At 36.7% G+C, this 9,680-nt stretch overlaps 1 pseudogene; it reads right to left on the reverse strand.

The window, feature by feature from the left end:
• Positions 1-8,205: 8,205 nt before the first annotated feature.
• Positions 8,206-9,342, reverse strand: LOC149786457 (uncharacterized; annotated as a pseudogene).
• Positions 9,343-9,680: the final 338 nt, after the last annotated feature.

Genomic DNA, 9,680 nt, shown 5'->3' on the forward strand with positions numbered 1-9,680 from the left:
AAATACACTGTACTGTTTTAGGACCAGGTGTGTTAAATACACTGTACTGTTTTAGGACCAGGTGTGTTAAATACACTGTACTGTTTTATGACTAGGTGTGTGAAATACACTGTACTGTTTTAGGACCAGGTGTGTTAAAATACACTGTACTGTTTTAGGACCAGGTGTGTGAAATGCACTGTACTGTTTTAGGACCAGGTGTGTTAAAATACACTGTACTGTTTTAGGACCAGGTGTGTGAAATGCACTGTACTGTTATAGGACCAGGTGTGTGAAATGCACTGTACTGTTTTAGGACCATGTGTGTGAAATGCACTGTACTGTTTTAGGACCATGTGTATGAAATTGCACTGTACTGTTTTAGGACCAGGCATGTGAAATACACTGTACTGTTTTAGGACTAGGTGTGTTAAATACACTGTACTGTTTTAGGACCAGGTGTGTGAAATACACTGTACTGTTTTAAGACCATGTGTATGAAATGCACTGTACTGTTTTAGGACCAGGTGTGTTAAATACACTGTACTGTTTTAGGACCAGGTGTGTGAAATGCACTGTACTGTTTTATGACCATGTGTATGAAATGCACTGTACTGTTTTAGGATCATGTGTATGAAATGCACTGTACTGTTTTAGGACTAGGCATGTGAAATGCACTGTACTGTTTTATGACCAGGTGTGTCAAATGCACTGTACTGTTTTATGACCATGTGTATGAAATACACTGTACTGTTTTAGGACCAGGTGCAGTTGTTTAATTGTATTGTGAAGCTTCATGACTTGATGAATGTAGCAGAATAGCGACCAAATAATTTGCATCCTTCCTAGGCTCCAAAAGAGCACAGTGCTGTTTAGAAACAACATATAACATTGCTTTGTTCAGACAGATGATGTTTATAAACCATGCAGATTTGATTACTGGCATATAGGACAGGATAGGAAAACAGAGTTGCCTCCATCATGTCTTTGTTCATGAAATAAAGCTGAAGAATCAGCATTACAAAATCATATACATGTATATGTACTGAGAATAAACCCTGTTTTTACAATTAAAAATGTCCCATGCAGTTTACAATTTCCTCTAGATTGTCTACACTTAGGTTCATGTAAACAAGGATCATGCTACATATCCGCAGCATGATGCCCCAGTGCTAGACATTGCTTTATAAACTGTCACACTGGAGACATTGTAGCGATATGACTGAAAAATTGTTAAAGCTCCATCAAAAATCCTACTCACACACACACTTGTAAAAGGGGAATGTGAGTAACAAACCCCTATAAGTCTGGAAGCTTGTACCTTTTGTATTGATCCCCCCTATAGACTAAGCAAGGCATACAGGGAGGCTGCTTAAATGTGTATTGGTTTCTTTTTTAATTAGCCTGTAATGGTGTTAGTTAATGAATAATGACTATGATACTAGTTGTGAGTGAAACATGAATAGTCCCTCTGGTACCTGAAAAGAAAACAGGATGATAAAAATTGTAAGCAGTACTAAAAACTCGATATAATGCTAAGGTCACAGATTTTAGACACATTGTCTGGTTAGAGACGCATTTTTGGTTCATGTTTTAGAATCTGATTATGTCGTAGTCTTGGCAAATTTTAGCAGAGTTCCTTTTCTGTATCTATTTCTCTTTCCTTTTGTCATCCCCAGATGGCTAGCTGGAACAGGGTTTGATAGTACTTTAATTGTGGTGAATCTCTTCTGAGGATACCCTTTTATGAGAGTGTGTTTTTATGCACTTAGGGTGCATTTAAGATACTGTTTGCCCTTTGCCCTCAGAGAGGAAAACAAAGGTGGTCACTGCGACGTGGATGCCTAAAATGCACCTGCCTATTATTACCATTTTTTTATGTATTTAACCCTTGATGAATTAAGATGGCATGGCAACCAAGGTGGGCTGTGTATACCCCAGAGAGGGCAATGTGCTATGGTGGGAGGACAGGGTGCAGTATCTTAATAAAAGAGGCTATGAACAACACATATTTTGCTGTCAATGTTTGTGTATCATGTCTGTCCAATGATTCCTCACTAACATGGATTTTTTTTGTCTACTTGTATTTGATGGATTTTTCAGAAATTTGACTGTTGAATTGCTTCAGAGAACATTGAGGAACTCATTTGAGAAAAAAAAAACAATGTCCAGGTTAGAATTCTTCTTCTTTGTATATATTTGATACACTTAAGAGATGGGCCCTGTATACTCTGATTCATAGATTCAGGAAATATTGATAATTAGCCGATGTTTTAATTAAATAAATGGGAAAAGTTGAATACAGCAAATGTGCATAGTAGTTGGTTTTGTGATGACCCAGCTGTCAAAAGTTTAACTTAGATAAATGACGTGTCTTTCTTATTTCAGTGACCAAAATGCTCTGATCGAGTGTGGAGGAAATGGGACATAATGGCTGAAGGTTCCTCTACCCTGGGAGTCCCAGATTCCAACATCTGCATGTCAGATGGGGAGGAATATGAAGTGGACCTGCCAGACCGACTCCGCCACCTGTCCATCAGAAAACAGACCTCCTACAGGTATTATCAGTACCAACACTAGCATAGCTTGGGTGTATCATAACAAAGGGTGGGAGAATGGGTGAGGGGAAAGAGGAGTATGAGCAGGGGCATGTTATGTGATAAATATATTTGCCAGAATTCCAGTATTTATTGTACATAATATAGTACATGGTATGATATCTGCATATCAGATAGTACTGCATGTATTAGGTCAGTACTCATATATTCAGATCTTTCCATTGTGTTTTGATTTTTTTTTAAGTTGCCTCGGACCTTTCCCACCCTTCTCTAACTGTTTGGAAAGTGATGTTTCAGTGGGTGCTCATGGGTGTATCCCATCAGAAACTTGGAATTTGCCAGAACCATGTTTTAGCAGTATAGGGTAGTTCGTTGGAACAGGTGCTACAGAATCGACATTGTATCATACCCTATGTACCGGTCCCTGAAATCAAGGAGAAGACTTCATAGAAATAACAACGAAGAAATCATTTGAAACCAAACTGACATATAAGCTAAATACCCAGTATTTAGAAGCAGATTCTACTCTGCTATGCAGCATTGTTTAGTCATCTGATTGCTGGATCTGGCAGCATCAGTATTTGATCATAGTCTGCCTTTTCACTACGTAGTTTATTGTTACGAATGAGAAGACTATATTATACTGAATGACTTCGGGTAGATGGAAATTGATACAGTGTTGATAAATGTTGATAGTCCCTGATTAAGGCAACTACCCAGTGCTGCTAGTAAAGCTGTACCGATTAATTGGCCATACTCATAATCGGGCCGATTATTAGAACAATCGGTATTGGCAGAAATAGTCGGTGCCGATGTAAACAAATTTCCAAAATTTAATCATAACATTCATCTTGACATGGCTTGAATTTTAAATCAGAATTAAATAGTGGAAATTAAGGAATAAACATTTGATTTGGAGGTTAATTGAAAGACAGTATATTCTTAAAAGTAAATACTTTTTAACACGCTTGCTGTAAACTACTGCTGATTGTCTGCACACAGATGATCAATACCATGCATGCACTCATCCCAATCACAGCATCCAACCAGCCAATGAGGCCTCGTGTGGCTGTTGAACTTCCAGCATAAACATTACAGGGATGGTCCCGGCTTTTAAAAAGTTGTCGCCAAAAAAAATCACCAGTCTCAATATTTTGTTTGCCATTTTCAAAAAAATGTTGCCAGAATAAGTAGTGAATATTTTTTCAAGACTATTAATGTAATAGGCAATGAAAATTGAAAAAGATGAGATAGTTATTACTTTATTGACAACAAGCGATACAGCCATAATATTACAACATAAATCATTACATGACTGTTTTGCTCTACTTCCATGGTCTTTGCATTGTGCATCACCGTTAGCGCATAGGTCTAACTGTTGTCACCTGAAATAAATGCAATGTCAAATGTAAAATATCTACTTTCCTACAGTCTCTCTTTTTTAATAGAAACATCAGGTATTAAGCAAATCTATATTATGTATATTATTTTCCAAATAATAGTTTTGTAAGAAACTTTATTTAGATAGTGACATTTTAATACTAGAACCCTATGGTCGTTACTTGCAATGTAAGATAAGTGATGTATAATGCGACTGTCGATTTCACACATTCAGAAATTAAATGCCCCCCCCCCATTTTATGGCTAGCTTCACAAAGTACATCTCCATCAACCAGGAGTCCAGAAATTTATTTTTGCATCGCTTTACATACTTTGCTTGTTAGTGAATTGCTTCCTAAATCACAGGAATGATCACTGAATGCTGTAGATTTTTTTCTCGACAAGCAAATTACGATCTCCATTCCCACCAATGAAACTTACACGTGTCAACTTGACCTGGAATTACTGTACCGCATATATAAGCATCGATTACCATCATTAAATTAAAAGAAGGAATGAAGAAACATATCACAGAACATATGTGCCCCCAAAAAACTAATTTGGAATAAATATGTTATTTAGTAAAGAGTTTTATTTGCATATATGAGTTAACAATAAGAAATAAGGTGGGATATAAAATGTGGGAAATAGTTATCACATGTATGGTAGCTTGAGACTACATTTGAACTGTTAACATTAATCCACACCCATTTTAGGCATTGTTAGTTATAACAAAAATAGGGCATGGTTTACTTGTCAATCAAACGCTAGTGCTTTCACTACCTGTAAAACAGGCGGTTTCTTAAAATAATCGGCCTCATAATCGGTATCGGCAGTTTTAATAATCGGCTATAATTGGTATTGGCATAATCAGCAAATACTGACATCGGTACAGCTTTAGCTGCTAGTCCCTGATTAAAATGACTATCTAGTGCCACTAGTCCCTGATATAAGTGACTATCCAGTGCCACTAGTCCCTGATTAAGGTGACTACCCAGTGCTGCTAGTCTCTGATTAAAATGACTATCTAATGCCGCTAGTCCCTGATTAAAGTGACTAACCAGTGCCACTAATGCATGGTTTCAGTGAATTCCTGGTTTTGATGGGGAATATGACCTCCCAACACAACATTACTATCCAGATATCTAAAACAGGTTGTGAAGTGTCAGGGGAAACTTGTTCTGTCTGATTTTCTCATGTGTCTAATTTGAGATCTTCTGTTTACTAATTAGATATGGTGGCATAACATTTACAAACAGTTGCCCATCAAAACATAATCTTTTCTATTATGAATTCCTAATGTGACATACTTTGCGACTCAGAACAGAAATTCTTTCTATTTTGAATCCTTAATTTGACATATACTTTTGGACTCAAAACAGAAATCTTTTTTGTTATGAATTTCAGATTTGACATAATTATATTTTCTGACTCGAAACAGCAAGCTTTTCTGTAATGAATTATTGTTGATACCAGTTGGAACAATCTTTCATATGTTGGACAGTTTGAAAATAAATTTTATTTAAACAGAATAACGAACAACTTCATTAGAAAAAGCGCGTTATTATAACTTGCTATCGATGTGCTTGTAAAATGAGGATTCATTAAATAAACAGCCCAGTTCCCTAACACTGCTTCCCACCCACCCCATGGTTTCTCGATGTCAGAGTGTTTTTTTCATCAATTTTTGGAGGTTTCTCGGTTACTCGTGCCTCACTTATAATGCAGTCTATGTTTGTGGATCCGTTGTGTGCAAGTTATCGAGGGAGAGGTGTATTGCTGTGATGAAAGCAACTTCATTAACAATTGTATCCTTGGACAGTGTTCATTCTGATGTGGAGCCACTGTTCATTAGATGACTCACAGAGTTTCCCATCCATTAATTTGTAATGATTTCATACAAATAATACACTTCAATGCATTTCTTGCTTAAATCTTTCTTTTTTTGAATGTAGAATTGCAGTCCTTGTCCTTATAATGTTACATCTTATGTTGAACACATTTTTGTGACAAGTACTTGATGCTTTCATTTTCCCCAGGTTTTTATGGGTACAAAAAAGTACCGATATTTAGACAAAATACATGTTGCATCAAAATTCAGTAAAGATAAGTTACTGGTAGCTACTTATGCCTCAGTTCTTTTTGAAAGAATAGTATTTACAGTAATATCAATTAGTGATTAAAAAGGACAGTGTTTACAATATGGTGTATATAACTCCTCATAATAGAGAACATAAGATCAAAAGATGACATTTTTCAACAATTGTTATGCTGTCAGAAAGGGGTGGCATGGATTGCTTCACTATAAGGTCATTGGAAAAGAATGCCTCCCACTGCAGCTTTGCCTTCTTATGATATATATAATATGAAACACAATGACTGTAAATCGTGTTTAAAAGTTTTGCCAATTTATTACCATCAAAATATATGCCATCAATATTCAAAGACTTAATTAAAAAACATATTGTAGTCTGTGATAATCTTGTCTAAATTTGCCATAATATTGCAAGGGACATTTGTTTTAATGACTAGTTTGTGCAAGTAATTGAGGAGAAAATTTGGCACAATTGTATATCATAAGCATGCAGGACAAACATGAATTAACATGGGAGGCTACTCCACAACTGCACTGGCACTTACATCTTTGAAGGCTGACTGAATTACCTCCCATGCATCATAGGAAATATCTGCCTTAAATAATTTGTCTGTCTTGTGTCTAGACAGCTGTGTGTATAATTTATATGCAAACCATAAATATCAAATTTAGGGATCAAACTCTGGATTTCAGAGACTCGTATCCATTTTATGCAAATTAGCCATAAGGATATATAGAATGGTATTTTGTCAGTTGTGTTAGTCATCCATTCACAGTTGCTGTTTTACAAATTCTTCTCAAAACTGCTCAAGCAGAATTGATCATATTTGTAAAAAATATCCTATCAACAAGACCTTTTAAAGTTTTACAAAGAATGATGCCAGTCTGTCTTTCAATGTGGTCATTGTTACTAAATATAGAAAAAATTACTGCCAGTTGACCCCTTTAAAGCAATGGATATGGGAAGTAAGTTATGTGGAAGACTATTGATTATTTAAAAGCATGAGTTTGGAATCATGCAGAGTTCTGCCCCATGCAGATAAAATTTGAAACATTAAGCAATTAAATGTGGAATAAAGGATACATAATTTTGAATAAAACAAGTTATATAAATTTAGCAAAAAATTATGACTTTATGAATCAGATGGACTAATCTGTAGTTTAAGGTGAAGAAAACAAAATCAGAAATAGAATATCTACCACTCTTCATATATAAATTATGGATAAAATTAGTGTGGAAAGAATGGAGTATGTGTAGCAGTGTATCCCTATAAAACTAAGGGTTAAAAAACTACCTCTGTTATCAGAACTGGGGGTCAAATGAAAAATTTGGGGGTCAAGAATATGCTGACAAATTTTCATCTCATCCCTAATCTTTTTTTACCTGAACATATGAAATGACAACGTGTATTGCATGCTTACTTTATCTGGAACTAGAATTAAAAATCAACAAACAAGCTCAATAATCAGACAATCATTTTAATGCATCTGAAAGGAAATTTACACTCTCACCGTTGTTTTATTTCTTCCTGGAACAGATTTCTTGAAATTTGATGCATGAGTTGTTTGCAGACTCTTGCTTGTCAAGGTCAGGACGTTTGGCTTCATATCTAACAAGCATTTTCTCATGAACAGACTTCATTGAAAGATTGTTTCTTTTGAGTGAATGTATAGCATTTTGGACAGAGAACCCTCTCTCACAAGGCACAGAGGTAAGTAGGATGGCCAGACTAATAGCAGCAAGCTGAGCAAAGTTAGCAAAAATATCCCCTCCTTCTTGAAGAAGTAGTTCACTGATTTCACCCAGCCCCTTCTCTTTATGTCTGGAAATGTAGTGTTTGAAGCAAAGGAAAGATTCCTTGGTTTCCTCAGGGTCAATCAGAGGATTTTCCCCTGTTCCAAATTGTTCAATGAGCCTCTCCAAGGACTTAGAACCATGGGTTCTTATTTCTTCAGTGCCTTGAGGTAACTTTCTAGGATTGAGTACTGTAGAGAGGTCTTTCAAAATCTGCATATCACATGGGGAGAATCTTTTTCTCATCTCTGATTCAACACATGCTACAAACGCTTTACCAAGATTTTTGACAGACTTTTTAGAATGCTTATGATATTCTTTGGGTTGTACACCTTGGTATTTTCCTGACATGTCAAGTTGACTATTTAGTTCAGTCACATGTGGTGTGTATCCTTCTACATTGCTGACATGATCTTTGAGTGTTTCCAGAGTAGCATCAAGCATATGTTCTACCTGATCAATGTCATTTGAAATACTTTGCTGCATCTGGTTACCTCTTGCAGGACATCAAGCAATAACACTGTCGATGCTGGAAACTTGTATGTATGTACCTCGTCTAGGATGCCTTTTGCTTTTGAAGCATTTGCAGAGTCATTCTGAGCTGCTTCTTGCTCAAGTGCAAGAACTATGCATCCCCAACAGTCTCAATGGCTTGCACAGCATCATGGTGAGACAGCCATCTCACCTGGGTAGGTTTTTTGAACCTTTTCGCTTTCTTTCCCATAATCTGGCACATGTCTCTTATCCTCTGATATCTACAAGCTGAATATGAAAAGAAGTTGTAGATTGTGACCAAAACAGACTGGTACTTTTTCATGTATGCTATGCTTGCTGCAGCCCAGTATGCAACCAAGGCTAATCTATGAGCACTAGACCAAACACTCACCATTCTTTTATTTTTCTCTTTCAGCCATACACACACTCCAGATTTTCAACCTATCATGACATTTGCCCCATCAGTGCCCAAACCAATCACCTTCTTAATATCAATCTGGTATTCCTGAAGAACATTCATTAAGACATTTGTGATTGTTTCAGCTTTTCCATCTTGTACGTTCACGTTAGCTAAATATTCAGTGTGTGCCTTCCCACCATGAACAGTTCGACAAAATATAACCAATTTTTTTTGCACAGCAATATCCAAAATCTCATCCAGAAGAATGCCCAGGTATGGGGAAGTATGGACCCTTTGTTGGACCCTCTCCTTGCAAACTAAAGAGGCTGCTGCCTGCATCTCAGACACAATCCCATGCTTCTTGTATGTCAGGGTCTCATTCTTCAGGGCTCAACAACCATTGTCCCTCTAAAAAAAAAAAGTAATAAAAACATGCATCTCATCCTGTCACAAAGCACAAGTCAGCTGGTAAGAGTTTGCTAAGTAATGAGTTTACTAAGTATTGCAGAATCAATGTTAATCCCTTCATTCAGTGTTATAGTTCTTTAACTGAAAATTCTATTTTAAAAAAAGTAAACTGGAGTGGACTGATCAATGACCATTTCACTTTATAAATTAATTCGATCTCAAGTAATAAGACATGAGACACATACACAGACACATGCAAGCAGAGAGAGAGACAGAGAGAGAGAGAGGGAGGGATTTTACCTGAAGTTCGTTTAAATCAGGAAACTGTCAGTCTGGAATATTTTCTCGGGACATATGCACCGCTGTTCTCATCTGCGCCATGAGGCTAGCGTCTACCTGCTCTTTGCAGTTTTCTTTGCAAGCATCCAGATTTCGTTGTTGCAAAATAAGCCCTTTTGCGATATGTTCCCCTGATTCTTCATCGCGAACAAGGGTGGATTTTTTATAGTTCTTTAACCCAGTCACAAAAGGATTCTTCACTTTGGAAGTCTTTGCACTCGCCCGAACACA

The sequence above is a fragment of the Sinohyriopsis cumingii genome, chromosome 12, assembly GCF_028554795.1.
Source record: "Sinohyriopsis cumingii isolate HCF-2022 chromosome 12, ASM2855479v2, whole genome shotgun sequence".
NCBI lineage: Eukaryota > Metazoa > Mollusca > Bivalvia > Unionida > Unionidae > Sinohyriopsis > Sinohyriopsis cumingii.